Source organism: Cygnus olor, chromosome 18, assembly GCF_009769625.2.
Source record: "Cygnus olor isolate bCygOlo1 chromosome 18, bCygOlo1.pri.v2, whole genome shotgun sequence".
Taxonomy (NCBI): Eukaryota; Metazoa; Chordata; class Aves; order Anseriformes; family Anatidae; genus Cygnus; species Cygnus olor.
This window is the reverse complement of record NC_049186.1, coordinates 8,608,754-8,624,771: the sequence shown is the minus strand read 5'-3', so window position 1 is coordinate 8,624,771 and position 16,018 is coordinate 8,608,754. Positions and strand designations below refer to the sequence as shown.

The 16,018-nt window shown below is 46.3% G+C and overlaps 1 long non-coding RNA gene across 15 annotated transcripts in view; it reads left to right on the top strand.

The window, feature by feature from the left end:
* The window catches only part of LOC121057117, a 147,031-nt gene that overhangs the window by 104,062 nt on the left and 26,951 nt on the right, over positions 1-16,018 (top strand). For 12 of the 15 annotated variants that reach the window (XR_005813640.1, XR_005813634.1, XR_005813635.1 and 9 more), the window contains 2 exons: positions 9,360-9,488; positions 10,110-10,210. This is a non-coding gene — a long non-coding RNA (uncharacterized LOC121057117). Of the gene's footprint in view, positions 1-7,760; positions 8,049-9,359; positions 9,489-10,109; positions 12,753-16,018 lie in introns of all 15 variants that reach the window. The other 3 variants (XR_005813645.1, XR_005813639.1, XR_005813642.1) reach the window with 2 other exon arrangements.

Below are 16,018 nucleotides of genomic sequence, written 5' to 3'. Positions count from 1 at the left end.
CATTGCAATATTTAAGTTGTCCCTGCAGGACCTTTTGCTTTCCTGGAAACAAAAAATCACCAACCTCACTTCCCGCTCTTGCAGGGATTTACAAAAGAAGGACTTAGTTGTGTGGATATTACAAATCACTCCAGAACCGTCCTCTGCATTTTGGAGAAGAGGATATTTCTGTCCTTTTTTTTTTTTTATCCCGGTCATTGAGAGGCAGACAGTGCTGGCTGCTGTTTCTGCTGTCCTGTTTAGAAGAGAGCTGTGCGATCTGGAAACTGATGACGCAGTCTTGTCTGATAGCATCGGCTTTCCCTGAATAATTGTGGACATTCCCACCTCTCCACTCATCCCTCCAAGCACCTTGGAGTCATAAATCGCAATGCTAGAGCAAATGGAGTCATGCTTAGGGAATGATCTCCCAGCTCAAGGTGAATCCTGATACCTGACGTGTGAGAAGAGCAGGCACATGCTAAGAATTACTTGCTAATTTAGGTTGCTAGTTCATCAAAAACATCCTCCCAAACACGCACAGGATGTATTAAGTTATGGTGTAGTAAGCGATCAGCTTGTCATACTGAAATTTCTGCTCCTTGCCAAAAAGTCCTGGACTTCATTATCTTTCTCAAGAAATGAGATCTGTTAGTGTCACCCTGCAATAAATTTGTGTAACTGGAAACCTCTCCCCAGGCATACAAACATAGGAGGACAACTGAGCATTGCTGTTCTCTGAAGACTGATATATAAATACATACTGGACTGACTAACATCATCTCTTCCCCGTTTCTGGTCGAATGAAGTCTTAGCTTCCAGATCTTCTTGTTTCTTGTTTGAGCCTTGGTCCAGTAACATTTTGGCATAGGCACACAGCGTGTTATGAATTGGGACTTAGCTTTTCTGGGCTATCAAATGAGGAGGTTTAATTGCGTGTAAGTTACTTTATGGTGTCACCTTGCCACTTAGGGTTCTACTTCGAAAGGCTCAGAAATGCCACCCAGCCTGCTGTGGCAGGGGAGGCTGGCAGGGGTGGCCCCGGCGCGGTGTCAGGACACAGTCCCTGCGCATGCTGTTGCCTTGGTGACTTACAGACCCGAAATAAGAAGTACTTATAAATGAAACTTCCTGTGTGTTGTGATCCTGTCAGTAACATAGCAGATTAGTAGATTGCCAGAAAATCTGGAATCTCTAAGCCCTGTCATTGTCCCTGTACATGATCTCCAATCTCTTCTGTTATGGCATTTTTGCCCCTCAAAAAAAAAAAGGCAAAAAAAAAAGAAAAAAAAAAGTCATAAGTCATAAACATGTCTAAGAAGACAACTCAAGAGAAACCCTGTTTTCCTTTAGAAAGTCCTGAAATGACATATTTTAACTTTTTTTTTAGTTTTCAAAAACACTGCCCTTCTTCCCAGCTATTATTAAGGTGGCGACTGAATGATTTTAAATTATGAAAATCTAGTTTTGAATAAAAAAAAGATTTTCCTTATATATTAAATAAAATTTGCCCTTTTGTAATGAGGAAATACAGAGACAGCTGTTACAAGAAGTCATGGCAGAAGCAGAGAGGACTCCCGTTAGCCCTGTCACTGCAGTATTTGAACCAAACAAGAAAACTGAACGTAGGATGGAAGATGTACAGCAACTCCAAAAGCGCCAGTTTCCCACCAGATACAAATGTTGTCAGGAATCACCAGAGCAGGTAGATGCCAGTGATGGTAAAACTCTTCACATTCCTTACATTGTCCCCTCGAGTTCCCAGCAGTAGCACAGAGCGTTGTGATAGCTCGAAGTGCACAACGGGCTGATCGGTGCGGTGTCAATAGAAATGAAGTGCGATGTTAAGCCACGTGGCATATGGCTGGGAGTCATTTTGGTAGGGCTAGAGGGGAGCATCCAGGCTGATCTCCTGCTGATATTATTATGGGCCAATAATTTCTTGCAGTTGATGAAACTAGTAGCAAGGATTCTCATGGTGCAATCATTTTCCATAGTCACTAACGCTAGCTTTAAAAGGCAGTGCAATAGATAGTCGTTTACCAGGAACCAGATGCTCTTGGACTTTCTTAGGAGGCTAATTTTGGGGGGTGATTTCAAAATGTTTTGGGTAAATTTCACCGTCTGTTATAAGTATTCATAAGGAAAATCTGTATAAATAGTCTTCTATATTTTGCAGAGGTCATGCTGGTCCGTATTCTGTTTTATCTGGTTTCATACCAGGGCACTGGCCCACACAATTACCTCTTATTTGCAGTCTTGGCTCATTAAGGCGATAATTTGATAAAGCAGGTTATTGTCTTTACCTTGGGGGATCTCTTCTGGGTTGATATATTGATGTTGCGGACAGACCTGTCAATATGCTCCTCTGTTCTCAGCAAGTGCTGCAGCACGTCCCCGCCGTGATTTATGGGCCTCACCTTGCGCACAGGCTGCCAGCCCCGGGCACCGCCTCTGCGCATGGCAGAGGTGCTCAGGGTGTGTCTCACGGAGAAAATGGGGATGGGGCACACTGAAAAGTTTGGGGAAGGTTTCTGAGAAGACCTTCGGTGGCAGTGTCTCCCTGACTCCTCTCATGAGCTGCTAGGAGCTCAGGGAGGAGTTTGTTCAGCTCCTCAGAGGAAGAGCAACTGGTTGAGGAGGTCACAGAGGTCTGTGAGGACATCCTGGATAAGTTTCCCTCGGGGAGAAGTCAAGACAATGCACAGAGAGTAGAGAGGAGTTATTTCACCCTGGCAGCAGGACAGGGGCTTGGCTGGCACCAAACAGCTGCTTCAAGACCCAGTTTGTTCCTCAAGTGCCTTGAAGGGACCCAAGGGGTGGGAACGGCTTCATCCCAGCAGTCCTGCATGGGGTGTGCGTCCCCCTGCAGGGGCACAGCAGGAGTCAGAGCCATCCCCAAAGGAGCAGATAGTGATGGCAAAGGTGGGAGCTGTGCAGGCGGTGGGGATGCCAGGCAGGGCTCTTCTGGGAGCACCTGCAGGACAGGTATCTGCACGGAAGCTCTTGTCCCATCATGTTCTCTTGCCTGTTTGAGAAACCTGCATGTAAGCCTGCCCAGCGCTTAGAACAGTAGTTTTCACACAAGTCTGACTTGGAGATTAATTAGTAGCATACAACATATGTTGTATATTACTGGCAAAAGTATTTTTGGAGACAGAATATTGATAAACATCTATTTCTGGGGAGAGGAGCAGAAATAGTCTCTGTGAGCTCGGGCCATATTGCAGCGTACCAGAGCAGGTACATTGGGAAAGGCAGAACTACACCAACGCAGCCCCGTGCCCGAGAGCTCTCGCACAGAAACTTGATGGCGAAACATCACCTGTTCCTCCCTGATGATAAAAAGACAAGATAAATAATTAATAAGTATCCCAGTCTCCATGTGACTGCTAAATAGTTTTCAGTTAGACATTATGTAAATTTGAAGTGATTTTTTACTTGTCGTGCATAATAAAATAACTATAGTGATTAATTTTTCATCCTCAAAGTTTAGTTAAGATCATTCAGGGGTTTGGGCTGTTACACCATCCTATAATCACAGCCCAAGCCACTGAAAAATAACTGCTTCGCTTTCAGATAGATGATGATTTGCTGGGGGAGGAGATCTTACTCACAAATACTCACCCAAGTTGTCCGAATCAGGAGGGCCATTTGGTCTTCTGGACACTGAGATGATATGCACTGGTTATTAATATATGCAATTAAATGTGTGCTTTGGGGGATTTAATTTCAGGGGTGGACTCATTCCATCCTCCATACTCCTATATAACTCATTGTGGAATAAACAGAGCGCCGTTCTGGGTTAGCCTAACCCGCCCTTAAAGCCAAAGAAACTAAACTGTCCAAAGGGATAAAGTAAATAGTATCAGGTCACGTTTTGTTCCAGAATAAATGTGTCCAGGTGTGGCATTTACAGGAATAGCCGTGCTCTGAGTGCACATCTTCTTAGTCTGAATCACTTCTCAGGCTTAGACAAGCCTGTGTTTCCCAGTCCCAGCCCTGCAAGATGCACAGGGCAGTGCTGAGTGCGGTTGCTGTAATTGCACCTTCTGCAGAGATATTAGCGCTCCTCCAAACTCTGGTGGGTCCAACACCAGGGAGCTGCTTTCTAGTTCATATGAAGTTTTCAAAGCGTTGAGCAAAAGTAGCAGCATGCTGATATCCTGGGAAAAAAAAATGCTGGGAAACTGTGTCCTGCACGGTTATTCCTGGGATGCCTGCTGTTCTCTTTGGTTTCTCTCGGTGCTTTTCATGTGACTGGGCTGTGCTCACTGACAGCTTTGCCCCACAAGTTGGTGCAAGCCTGCAGGATGTGTCAGTACACAGGATGGACCCTGACTCATGGGGAAAGCATGTGTGGAAAACGTTGCCATACTCCTGCAAATGCTTGTTTTTCTTTTCTGTGAGATTTTTTTTTTTCCATTTTAAATAAATCAAGAGTTTAGCAATAAAAGCTAATGCTGAAAGGAAACGGTTCAGGTGAGCCCTGTAGAATTTCACGCTGTATTTATGAACAGAAACCCTTTTCAGGAGAGTCTACTGGGTTTGAAAAAAAAACAAAGTGGCAGGTAGCTTCTCTGCTGCCCAGAAGGTGAGAGTAGAGTGGCTATCTTGCTAAACTAAACCTCCTTTGTTACTCTTGCTGTTCCAGAGTTACAAAATACCAAGAAGATGCTACTCTGGAGTACCTATTTCTAAATCCTGCTGTTTTATTCTGAAACAAAGAGTGTCTCTGTTCCAATTCCATCCTAACCTGAGGAGGAATTCGGTGATAACTGTTGTGCTTTAAATTCACACCTTGTGATACTCCCAGTTGTCAATGACAGGCAAATTCTATTTTTTTCTTCTAGTTTCATTGCTGTAAATCCAGAATAACCCTGTTGAGATGAGCCAGTAGTTTTCAGTAACAGCTACGAAATGTGTCATTTCAAAGGAATGACTCTGGATTTTACCACGCAAATCTGGCCCACAGTGTGTGAAAAGAGAAAGTCTGAGTTAAGCAGACCAAACCACTCCCTTGACTGAAACATCTTCAGAAGCTCTACAGTAATGCGATAGGCAGCAGTTCTCACTACAGCGTCAGGAAGAACTGAACATCAAGGGAATAATTAACATCTAATTTAGCTGTGAGACCAGGATCTAGGTGGGTTCCTGCATTAAATAATTGCTCACTCTGCTCTGTGAGGCTGGTGCCCGTCTCCCCGAGCTCTTTTACACCAGGGAATGCAGGCTCCATCCCACGGTGCTTTTGAGGACTGGGTGCTGTGAATGTCGTAAGGAGCCCCAGTCTCTTTCTGGCATTAAAGGAAATGCAGGGATATAAGCACACCTCAATACCCAGGCATCTTGCTTAAACATTGGTAGAAAAAATCACTTTAGGCTTGTCATATTTTTTCTCAAAGCCTGGAATCTCAGCGTAATCCTCCTCAGAAATCCATCAGAGGCTTGTTGGAGAAAATGTCCAACTCCTAGACAGGTCTCTTCTGTAAAAATGGGATTTGCTCTGCCATGTTCTTGGTGACTAATTGCTACATTATGCAAGTCAGGGTATTAATGCACAATGGGGCACTGGGGCCTTCCGTGCCAAGTGGCTGTTTGCAGTGCTCCCATCGCCAGCCATCACCTCGCAGCCCCACCACAAAATCAGGGTGTCAGGATTTTAAATCCCCACCCTGGAGCTCCGCGGAACTGTAGGAAGAGTGAGGTGTGCATCCTTCTGTTTGGAAGAGGTCCTTGTTGTAGCTCCCCGGGGCAGGGACAGGTGGGGGCTTGAGCTCCTGCCATGCTCGAGGCTGCCTTCATGGCCCCCTCCTGTCCCAGGCCCCTTCTGCTTCCCCACACGGCTCAGCCCCAGCAGCTTTGGCTTTATCTGGCGCTTTGCTCCTCCCCAGGAAGAGTTCTCAGTTTCAATACTTCAGGTTTTTAAATCCTAGATACAGATGCTGGCTTTGATACATGGTCATTTATTGCCACGTGAAACACCGTTTTGATTTCCACAGCCTCTTGCTGAGCCTCCTCGCTCCCTGCCATGGCAGGTAAAGCTTGGAGGAGGGATGGAGGCAGCGAGTTCTTGCCAGCTGTGTGGCCTCCACAGCCTGTTTGCAGGCAACTGCTCCTTAACTTCTCTTGTTGACTTCCCGGTCCCTTTGTTCAGCCTTTTAAATTTTCCTTTATTGTTTTAGGCTGTCTGCAAATATATTTGTTTTTCTTCCAAAAAGCCTTCGCTTGCTCAATTAGCAAGAGAGCTCTTTGCAGAGAGCGCCGTGGCTGTGGTGCTGCCATCGCTAAGTGCTTCTGGAGCGCTGGCTCCTCCCTAGAGAGGTCTACCCTTGCAATCCTTGCGCTGCCTGTTGCTGTACATCTTACTGAAATATCGCCGCGCGGTGTCTTGCGGAAAAGGAGCTTTTGTGGCACAGGGGTTTAGATGTGTTGCCACGAATCAGGCCAATCCGTATGGGCTCCAGCCAAGATCTTAACCGCAACTTTTGCTCCCTGCCCTATTGGGTCAATAGTGTGTCCTCCCTGCACATGGGCTCTTTCACCATCCAGAGTTTTATTTGCTTTTGTCTTACTTAATGGTTCTGCCACTTTGTTTGGAGCAGAGGTTATGAGGATACAAGTCAAACCTCTCACATGCTGAGGGAGAAGGGTGGGTGCTGCCTGCTGCAATGCTGCAAATACCTCCAGTGTCTGCGTGCCAGCCACCCCAACAGACCAAAGCCTGGGAGACCAGAGCTCAGCTGGGACCTGCACACAGCCTGCACGGCGCAGGAGCGTCTGGAAACGGCCTGGGTCTGGAAGGCACCTCCCTGCCCGTCCCGGGGCAGTCCCCGTGCTGTCCCCAGTGAGCCTTGTGCCCTTCTCCAGCCCCAGGCAGCGGAGGATGGGCTCCCTTCGGCCGGAGGCAGCTCCGCAGAGAGCTGCCCTCCTTCCTCCTGAGCACCCCGGTAGGAAACCTTGCTAAAGAGGCTGCAGAAGCCTCTGCCACTCCATCTGCATTCAGTCTTTGTCTGAACACAGGATAAAGAATTTCTCCTCTCAGGGGGATTGTGGCACTTTGTGTTGCTATTTTCCCTGTTTTTGCAGTCTGTTTAAATTGTGGGTTTGCCCTTAGAAGCCGGGGGCTAAAGCCTAGTAGAAAACTGTTTACAATGCTGCTTGCAAAATCTTTGTAGAGTTCAGAGGCTGTTTCAGCAAGACATTCCTGAACAGTTCTTCGCTTTATGTTGGCCCCAAACAATTCCCTTGCCCACTCTGGGTGCTACTGCATGAGAGCTCAGGCTGGGCCAGCAGACCTGCAGTGTCTCAGGCTCTTTAGCCACCACATGCAAGTGAATGTCATGACTGTGAGTGCAGGTAAATATTAGGGCAGCTTCTGGAGCCTTGCAGCCTGGCTGACCTGCTTTGGCTAAAAGTTGGGCAGGATCTTGCTTTGCTCTTGCATAGGAAGTTGGCGTTACAACCGCATTCCCGAGGCCCATGTCTCACAAGATCCTGTGAGCTCCCTTGAAGACCCTGCCCTATGTGGGTGGGAGGGCTCGTGGGCTCGCTCCCAGCACAGGGCTGACTTTTGCCCTTGCTGGAGCCAGGGAGTTGTAGGAGCTGGAAATTTGCTTTGTGTGATTGATCGCATCTGTATGGCACATAGTGCTGCGTTGCGAAACGGCCCTTTTATGTGTCAGACTGACTTGCAGTGTGACCTGATGTAAATGCAAGGGTATATTTAAGGAACAACTGAAATTTACAAAAAACAGTTCTACTTTTTTTTTTTTTCTTAGAGCAAAAGGCCCTTGTCAGCTGATGGGAATGGGGCACGGAGTCCTTCAGGGGAAATGGGGACCCTCGTGACGGCCGTGGGCATGGGGGCTGTGCTGTTAGCTGCCGAAACACTCCACCCCACTGCCCCATCTGGCCAAGGTGAACCTGTCCGGCTCACGTCTGGGTGATTTGATGAAGAGGCTGAGGACACAGCCCTGCCTTTCCCTGCTTTGCTGCACCCCACTGTGTGATCTCAGGCAAGTCTGCGTGAGACCCACCACAAGGGCACTCAGGCCCCGAGCTCCCGGGTAGGTGCACGTCCTTCAAAACCTGGGTGACCTGTCACTAGAAACTGGACATTTAAAACAGATCTGACCCTGCTTCTCCCTTTCCCCATCTGCCTTTTGGTGTTTAGCTTGCACATACGGTTTGCCTTTGACTTTATTTACAGCACAAAGCGAGGTCTTTGCAATCCCACTAGAGCCATTAGGCACTAGCTAAGTATTAGCGCTGGGACTGTGGAACAGAGAGAACCAACCGTCTGGCTGGCTCAGGGCCTGCTGTGATTGCAGAAACGGAGTTACTGGGAGGGTGGGCTTTATCCCATCAACACCTCCCTATCACTGCTGAAGCGATGCTACCCGTACATGTCAACACCAAAACATATCTCTGCTGCACACAGTCCATCTACTGGCAGCAAATGCCACAGAGAAAGATGCCCTTTAATTAATGCACTTCATAACAAATCATCTGAACATGGATCCATCCCTGGAGGCAGGCACCCCTGTAGGTGCTGTAGGGCTGCCGGTGTAAGGCTCCTCCTGTGCACTGTGTGCAGGGCTGGGTCCTGAGCATTTCACTCTGGGTGGGAAATGAGTTTCTGGATGGCCAGTCTTAGACTGCATATCATATGTTTTTGTGAAGAAAAGAGTGACTCTGGGTGTGATCTGGCGCGTCCTTGAGTGAGGCTCGTGACTGGGGATATGTCTGAGAGGCCCGTGCCAGTGCAGCGGTGCCATGACGGAGGTGCCAGGCCACGTGCAGGGTGCGCCCCTGGCTGCACCCCATGCACAGACTGAAAGCCAGCAACAGCAGCAAACCTAAGTGAAAGGGATAGAGAGGCCCAAAATGAGGTCAGAGTGGCCCTTATGTGTGAATTAGAATGACTTTCCAGCCCTGCCTTCCCGTCACTCTCCAAGAAGCTTCCCAGCATGGAGGGGTGCAGCGGCTGCAGGCTGACAGTGATGAGAGGGTGAGGTGCACCAGAGGGCATTTCCCATCCGTGGTAAATCATGAAAAAGGGAAGGGAAAAGGGTCTTGTGCTCAACTCTTGGTGTTAAAATGAATTCACAAGTGTCTCAGAAAGCTGAAAACAGCCATTCCTGGAGTGGTAAGCAGCGTGCCCTGCTCTGCACAGGATTTAGTGCTTCTCTTAGCACAGCGAAAACTGGCTCCATGCACCTCAGGCAGAGCCAAGGCGAAGTACTTGGCACCCGCGTTTGTTAGTGCGTTACCTTTGAGTTCTGCCTCGGGTTGGGCTGAAGAAGACAGATGATCCATCATCTACTGCTTGTTTGTCTAGCCCTGCTGACTTCAGTGAAATGCTTTTGTTTTACCAGGGAAGCTTGAGCACTTCATACGCGAAACCATCCCATGAACTTGAAGGCTGTGGGCGCTGGATGGGAATCAGTCCCAGCCCTTCACAGGCTGCAGTCCCTGCAGGAGCCCTTGCTGTGCCACTGCAGAGGGTACGTTGCCTCTTTCTACCCTGTAACAACCGTCTCATAACTGACAACTCTACAGCTGTGGTAACTCCATGTGACTCTTGTATACAAAACCACAACAGCACAAACTCCCCTGGTGCAGCTCTCATCCCCCAGTGAGTCCCAGCCATGCAGCTTGGATAAGTCGAGCACACAGTGATATCTGGCCATTGCCTTTTCTTTAAGCAAGCGCATGTATGGCTTTGTCCCTGAGAGCCAAAGCAGCACGTGGATCCACAGGGTGAGACCTGCCATTGGGCACTGCAAGTACCGGAAGAGCAGTCAGACCAGCAAATTTCAGTGTAAGAGCTAGGCAAAAAAACTGGGGAGAAGTGGTGTTTGTTTTGGATTGATCAGAAACAAGTTTTTTTCAGTGCTTTCTGGAAACAAACAAACAAACAAACAAAACAAAAAAAACTAAAAACCCTGCTAAAGGAAATTGTATTTTAGTTTGAAGCAAATATTTAATTTTATTTTGAAATGCTCTTTTAGTTTTCAAACTTTTTTGAGTTTAATTTTGACATGAAAAGTTGAAATGTTTTGTTTTGCAAATGTCAGAGCAAAATAGTTCAACCTCTTGATAATTTTCCTTTTTTTCTAAACCAGAGCCAACTGTTGCAGATCCCACCCTGGTGGTCTGTCATCACACCTTGCCCCTGGGACGAGGGTCTGCAAGAGGATGCTGGTTCCCTGATCCTGACACAGAGGTAACTGCATCCCAGAGCACACCAAGTTCTGGAAGTTTGGGTTGAGAAGGCTCTTTGGGGCTTCAGTGTTCAGAGACACTTGCAAGTTAAGGGCAGGATACTGAGGGCCCTGAAACCACTGGGGAGATGTCCACTTCAGTTTCCCCATGGGTTGGCCAGGGTGAGCAAGCATGTGAAAAAGTGAGGCACTGACTGTCTGCTTGCATTTTCTGCCAATAATGAATTACAAGCTTGTTTCAAAATGACATTTAGAAGTGCTGGAAGGAATTATTTTCACAGCTCAGGGAAGCAATTCGGTTTGGTAGCAGAAAGCCTGTCAAATTGTAAGCCAAAAAGTGGGGATTTTCCAAGGGAAGTAAAGATAAGCAACTGTACGTGTTTGGGTCAGTCTTAGCTTCTGCTTATTTCTCTGAATATCTCAGTGGTGAGAGTTAATAGGGATAAGGATGTGTCAGCCCTATGCCAGGTAGTGGATTTCAGCCTACAGCAGCACCAGCTTTTGCAATTTTACCGCAGATTTTGTTACAGTTGTTTTTCAAAGGTCTGGTTCCTCATATCCTGTAATTATGTGAGAGTTTCAACGTTCTTTAAAACTGGAGGTAAATTGTCAACTTTTCTGATTGTATAGAATAGCCTGAAAACAACCAAGAAATTTTGAAAGGAAGAAGGGCAAGTAGAGGAAGCCTGAAATTACTTGTCTTTGAATTCTCGAGATTTGTAAGGCAAACTCGTGATTTTGCGGCCTAGGACAGGCCTGCTAAATGTTTGGTATTGGCAATGCTGTGTTTATTTTCCACACTTGGATTCTGTATGGCTTTATACACTTTATGAAAAATGCAGTATTTTAAGTTATTTTTTAAAAGGAAGCAGATCGCTTTGCTGGATGATCTCCAAACCAGACTGTAACATACAATAAAAATTCTATAGTGCACTGTAACAGACTACAAAAGGCTAAGATGTTACTTTACCAGCACAAAAACCAGGCATATTACAGAGGAAGAGAATTATATGGTATATTGCTTGTACTTATGGACAAAAGAAAAGGAAAAAATATATACTGTGTGTGTATACTGCATATAGAAATTACAGAACAAAATTTAATTAGATCTTTATACATAAAATCCACATATGCTGATTTATGATATATTTATTTCTCAGCCTTTAAAATGATGGCTGCCTTCACTTTGAAACCCAGTCATTTGCAGACATCAGGTCTGTAATTCAGGAACTGTCACAACCAGAAGTTTGTGGATCTGAGTCTGGCAAATGCCAGTTCCAGCATATCTCTGTTTCAAAGGCAAATGCTAGGATTCCCAGTGAAGGAGGCAGGGGAGGCATGCTGCAAAAGGCATCTATAACTTGTTTTTTTTTTTTTCCAATGTGTAATTTTAAAGATTAAATTGCTTGTTCTGGTCATTAAAAAACAACACCAGTGTAATGCGTAATTGTAACTAAAGAGAAAATGTATAATCTTTATAGGCTCCATCTAAATGTTCCTCTCCCTAAAGGGAAAGTTTCATGCTGTATTTGCAAAAGGTATGTTATTAGTACCCAAATCATGAGTGAGGACTAAAAGCAACTGGAACACAGGCCTTTCTCGTGTGAAACAGGGAACACATGACTGGATCAAAACCTAGCTAAACGTGCATATTAAAGGTGATGCCTTTACTCACACTTACGAAGTGTCAGTCTTCCTGGATCACAGCGATATACCATGGACTTCCACTTCTTTGCCCCACTGCTGAGACCAAGTTACAGACCTGGTTTCCTCTACTCCTCTAAGCACCTTTGGAGGTTAGTGCCTAAATAACTCCTGAGAACAGGAATTCAAGCATGATTTCTTGATGTGGTTTGAGCCGCATTATTGTTTGCTGCTGCTGAAAGAGGGAGATCCTGTTCTTCCATCTTCCTCCCACCTTCTGGCCATGTATTCCTGCCAGTCGAGCTGTGTCACTCAGATCAGTGGAAGGGCTATACGGTCCTCATGTGAAGTCCTCAGCTTGTGCATGGACGCATTGGCTGCTGAACACAGTGCAGCACATGCTTTCCTGAGTACCGCTTCTTCCTTTCTGCACAGTGCCAGAGTTGCCTCCAGCTGCCACAAAAGGGTCTGCAGGAAATAACTATACAAGTACTAGACCCTAGCCAAGCAGGGATGTTATGTGGTTGGTCTTGATCAAAGCCTCGGAGGAACGTGGTGGGAGAGGGTGAAGCTGAGCATCAGGATTTCCTTTTACTCCTCTAAAACTGAATCTAGTTCAAAAAAAAAAGTCTGTTCCAGTTACAGAAATAGGGGCTCAACTAGAGACAAAACAAGAGCTAATAGAGTTTTTAGCCACATCTGACTGGAGGTAAAATTGGATTTTAAACTTTAAAATAGAATCCATAAAGAACTAAGGCATGCAGCAGGAGTCTCGCTGGAGGGTGCATTCTGCTGCTGACCAAAACAAGCCAGCAACAACTGATTTTGACTTCAGAGAAAGAAATTCATGTTTGCAACTGGTTTAGCATCTGCCACGGGAGATGTAAAAGGTTGTAATGGGTGAGTAGATTACCTTTGCATCTAATCCTAAAGACAGGTTTATTTAATCTCTTGTGAAGATTGGTTTGTGTCTTTTACTATGGAACTTTCACGTCATGTGGCCCAGCTTTCCTCTCCAAGTTAAGTAGGTAGAGGCTGAATGATGCAGCTCTCCCAGAGCAGGAATATCACTAGTTGATGGCTCTGTCTCAGTGATTTTGAAAACAGACATCAAGGCGCTTTTCACTAACACATTCCATCAATGCTAAAGACTTGTCACGCAGGGAGCAAACACTGAGAGAAGCAAAGGAAGCATTTACAATTTGCTGCCGTGAAAGGAGACAAGATAAATCAATAGGAACTAAATTAGCACAGCCAGCGGCCCTCACACCTACTTTGGAAACTCTATTAAAATCCATGGCCTAGAATTTGCAGGAGGGATTATATGCATGAAGAGTGAGTCAAGATTTTAGAGTGAGCTAATGTAAGTGACACCCACTTCTCAAACTGCCTGAAAACAGGTACTGCCAGAATGAGCTGCCAAAGACCAGAGTTCTAGTAAGTATTTGCTGGCTGTCATTGGCCTCAGATAAATACATTGGGAGGGGAATCGTGGAGGAGTCAATCAAAAGATAACACTCAGCAAAGCTCAGTTGCTTGCATAACACAAGGAGTCGTCAGTTTTAACTAAGGCTGAACATATGTCTCTGTTCGTGGGCATCTTCAGAAGCACGATGGCCCAATCAGAATCCAAAGAGAGAGATCTGAGAACAGCACACAGGAACGAGGTCTGACAAGTACCTCGTGTGATGGAGTTGATTGTGTTACTGTGCTGCTCTTGGTTGACCTTTTTAATTCAGCTGAAACGATATCTTTCCTAGGCTTTTGCTGAACGTTGCAGATTTATGACAGTATCCCACTGATACACTGAGGCACAAGAAGACTTGTTAGAAGTCAAGTTGAGGTAATTAGTCTTGCAGAAATCTGTTTATTGGTGTAGTGAGTGTGGCATTTCCAGGAAGCATCCAGTGTGTGTGTGCTGCGCAGTTGGTCTGCACACACACGATAATTATTGTAGAAGCACAGAGCTGGCTCCAATCTCCCAGGGTCACACGTGTGTTCTAGAGTCCATCCCTGTTTATGTGGCAAATCGAGGATTTCCCGAAGTCCAACAATTGCTGCTCCCAGGCCGGCTGCTGGACATCCAGGAATCCTGGACAGATGTATAGAGCCCTCTACTTCTGCCAGACAGAACTTGTAGGAGAAAAAAGTATCCAAGAAAACCTGAACAGGCAGCTCTTCACAAAGAAAATACCACTGTCAGCACATTCAGTCCTGTCTCCCAGCCTCTTACTGGTTCAGGGCACCTTCAGCAGAATTTCCTGCTTTTCTGGTAGTGACAGTAGCATGCTGGTAAAGCCCACGGTGAAGGAAAAGGAAGACATCTGTCACTGAAATGCTCTGGGCTTGCAGGAGAAGAAAGGCTGCATCAGGACTGGCAGCACAGCAGTGGATTTTTCAGCTCTGCCCCTTTCTAGAGCTTCCCATGGAAATCGGTACATTCAGGCCCTGGGTCTGTGCTACGAAAGGCTACAGACCTCACAGTCACTTACCCAGCGCCTGCCAGAGGAACTGCAGGGATGAACTAGTCTGGTCCTGCACCGCTTGGCAGCCTTTTGTGGAAGAACACGGGCTTCATGCAAGAGCAGAAAGGCACCACTTGGTAGTTAAATGACAACTCAAAGTTGTCAAAGTAGGTAAAGAACAGGGGGTTCTGCCAGCCTCGGTGGTGTGCTTCAGCTTCATTTACTAAAAGTGTGTTGAGCTCTTCACTCAGGAGCTGCTATAGAAACACAAGACATTAATAGCATGGAATATACACTAAAGAACAACCAGTGTACAACACATGTAGTCTATGCAGGAAGAGAACTCTGTGCATGCTCTGCAGTTGTGTGGGTCTTAAGCATGCATTAAATTGCAGCAACTAAAGGTGATAGAGTATAGACCATAAACTTGAATTCCAGTGCAAAAGTGTCAGGGCAGAGATGGGACCAGCATGATTAAATAGGAAAAGTGATTTTAAGAGCCTCTGTTTTGGTGAGAGAGATTTCAGAATTGCTTTTCAAAGGTCGGCTGCACAACATTTTCAGAATACCAGGCACCAGGATTGCTCTTCTCTTTTGTAAACCCCCTGATGTTTCTTGTGCATTGGCACTGCACCTTGCTGGGGGGGACTTTGTTTCACAACGGGATATTTGGGCACTGTGGTAATGGGAACTAGGCAAAATTCAGGAGGACTTTCATGCTGAATCACAGCTTATCTTTTGCATAGCAGAAGGGAGTATTCCAGGTCTTTTCTTCTTCTTTTTACCTTTAAGAGATTTATGGCAAACATTTTCTAAAAAGATCAGAGGGAAAGAAGCACCCATCCTCCCTATATTTTCTGCCTTTCCTACTACAACTGGGAGATAGTTTGTGTGGAAGTGGTTAGGTTAGGTTAGCTGTGCTGGTGTCTGTTGTGTGCATGCTGGAAATGGGCTATGGCTGCCAGTGCCAAGTGGATGCTTGGGCACCACCCTAATGTACCAGATGCCTCCCAGATAGCCCTTGTTTTTGCAGAGCAAGGATAATAAAGTGAAAGGAGGACTTGCAAGGGTACTCTGGAGGATTACTGGTGGGAAAGCTTGTCATTGCCCAGTGCTTACCCATGGGGTGTCTGCTGTAATTGGACTGGTCTGTTGTGCAAAGTCTCTTTTATCCATTTTGGGGGACCTTGGGCTTGCGTGGGAGGTGAAGATGAGGAGTGTTGCTTTGGTTAAGCCTTTAGGAGTTAAAATGCTTAAAAATGATTGCTAGGTACATTTAATGTGGAACTGATTTTCTGTTCTGCCCCTGTGCAGTTTGGTGGGGCTGGGAGAGCCTGCAGTGCTGGCAGTCTGCATCGGGTGAGTGCAAAGGACCCTGCAGGGCTTAAACTGATAGCTCAGGTCCTGCAGGCCTGGACCAGTGTCAGATCTTCTTCCTACTCAAGCACACTTCTACAACACATCGGGTTCAGTGATAGTGTCTCGTGAACGAGGCACAGTATAAGCCAAGAACAGATGATTTCCCATCCCAGCAGAAGAGTATTTTGGGGAAGGAGAGCTGGAGGGTGGTGAGAGGCCGTACCATCTCTGGGGAGCACAGCAGAGGAGTTCCCTGAAGGGAGGTGGGACAGAAGGTGCAGAAATGTCCGGGTGAGACCCTGGCAGATGGTGGATATGAGCAGTGCCAGGTGCCTGGTGCTG